Below are 2,500 nucleotides of genomic sequence, written 5' to 3' on the forward strand. Positions count from 1 at the left end.
GTAGTGCACTATATAGGGCCCTGGTCTAAAGTAGTGCACTATATAGGGCCCTGGTATAAAGTAGTGCTCTATGTACACATTACCCAATATATACACATTACCCAATATACACATTACCTAATATACACATTAACCACTATACACATTACCCTATATACACATTACCCAATATACACATTACCCAATATACACACATTACCCAATATACATACATTACCCAATATATACACATTACCCAATATACACATTACCCAATATATACACATTACCCAATATCTACACATTACCCAATATACATACATTACCCAATATACACACATTGCCCAATATATACACATTACCCAATATACACACATTACCCAATATATACACATTACCCAATATATACATTACCCAATATACACATTACCCAATATATACATTACCCAATATACACATTACCTAATGCACATACATTACCCAATATAGACACATTACCCAATATACACATTACCCAATATACATACATTACCCAATATACACATTACCGAATATATACACATTACCCAATATACACATTACCCAATATACACATTACCCACTATACACATTACCCAATATACACATTACCCAATATACACATTACCCAATATACACATTACCCAATATACACATTACCCAATATACACATTACCCAATATACATACATTTGTCATCCTTTGATTAAATCTGATTCAAACCCATAATAACCAAAGCAGCTAAACTTCATTTCAAACTGTAAATCAACACAACTGACATGTGGCCAGTTCCCCATGATCAGTCCCATGACTGTCTAGATGTGGTGTTGTGTTCCTCAGTCCCATGACTGTCTAGATGTGGTGTTGTGTTCCTCAGTCCCATGACTGTCTAGATGTGGTGTTGTGTTCCTCAGTCCCATGACTGTCTAGATGTGGTGTTGTGTTCCTCAGTCCCATGACTGTCTAGATGTGGTGTTGTGTTCCTCAGTCCCATGACTGTCTAGATGTGGTGTTGTGTTCCTCAGTCCCATGACTGTCTAGATGTGGTGTTGTGTTCCTCAGTCCCATGACTGTCTAGATGTGGTGTTGTGTTCCTCAGTCCCATGACTGTCTAGATGTGGTGTTGTGTTCCTCAGTCCCATGACTGTCTAGATGTGGTGTTGAGTTCCTCAGTCCCATGACTGTCTAGATGTGGTGTCGTGTTCCTCAGTCCCATGACTGTCTGGATGTGGTGTTGTGTTCCTCAGTCCCATGACTGTCTGGATGTGGTGTTGTGTTCCTCAGTCCCATGACTGTCTAGATGTGGTGTTGTGTTCCTCAGTCCCATGACTGTCTAGATGTGGTGTTGTGTTCCTCAATCCCATGACTGTCTAGATGTGGTGTTGTGTTCCTCAGTCCCATGACTGTCTAGATGTGGTGTTGTGTTCCTCAGTCCCATGACTGTCTAGATGTGGTGTTGTGTTCCTCAGTCCCCCATGACTGTCTAGATGTGGTGTTGTGTTCCTCAGTCCCATGACTGTCTAGACGTGGTGTTGTGTTCCTCAGTCCCATGACTGTCTAGATGTGGTGTTGTGTTCCTCAGTCCCATGACTGTCTAGATGTGTTGTTGTGTTCCTCAATCCCCCATGACTGTCTAGATGTGGTGTTGTGTTCCTCAGTCCCATGACTGTCTAGATGTGGTGTTGTGTTCCTCAGTCCCATGACTGTCTAGATGTGGTGTTGTGTTCCTCAGTCCCATGACTGTCTAGATGTGGTGTTGAGTTCCTCAGTCCCATGACTGTCTAGATGTGGTGTTGTGTTCCTCAGTCCCATGACTGTCTAGATGTGGTGTTGTGTTCCTCAGTCCCATGACTGTCTAGATGTGGTGTCGTGTTCCTCAGTCCCATGACTGTCTGGATGTGGTGTTGTGTTCCTCAGTCCCATGACTGTCTAGATGTGGTGTTGTGTTCCTCAGTCCCCCATGACTGTCTAGATGTGGTGTTGTGTTCCTCAGTCCCATGACTGTCTAGATGTGGTGTTGTGTTCCTCAGTCCCATGACTGTCTGGATGTGGTGTTGTGTTCCTCAGTCCCATGACTGTCTAGATGTGGTGTTGTGTTCCTCAGTCCCATGACTGTCTAGATGTGGTGTTGTGTTCCTCAGTCCCATGACTGTCTAGATGTGGTGTTGTGTTCCTCAGTCCCATGACTGTCTAGATGTGGTGTTGTGTTCCTCAGTCCCATGACTGTCTAGATGTGGTGTTGAGTTCCTCAGTCCCCTATGATCAGTCCCATGACTGTCTAGATGTGGTGTTGTGTTCCTCAGTCCCATGACTGTCTAGATGTGTTGTTGTGTTCCTCAATCCCCCATGACTGTCTAGATGTGGTGTTGTGTTCCTCAGTCCCATGACTGTCTAGATGTGGTGTTGAGTTCCTCAGTCCCCTATGATCAGTCCCATGACTGTCTAGATGTGGTGTTGTGTTCCTCAGTCCCATGACTGTCTAGATGTGGTGTTGTGTTCCTCAG

At 43.8% G+C, this 2,500-nt stretch overlaps 1 protein-coding gene across 1 annotated transcript in view; it reads left to right on the forward strand.

The window, feature by feature from the left end:
- The window catches only part of LOC135536462 (rhodopsin kinase GRK1-like), an 18,553-nt gene that overhangs the window by 14,560 nt on the left and 1,493 nt on the right, over positions 1-2,500 (forward strand).

The sequence above is a fragment of the Oncorhynchus masou genome, unplaced genomic scaffold (genome assembly GCF_036934945.1).
Source record: "Oncorhynchus masou masou isolate Uvic2021 unplaced genomic scaffold, UVic_Omas_1.1 unplaced_scaffold_621, whole genome shotgun sequence".
Taxonomy (NCBI): Eukaryota; Metazoa; Chordata; class Actinopteri; order Salmoniformes; family Salmonidae; genus Oncorhynchus; species Oncorhynchus masou.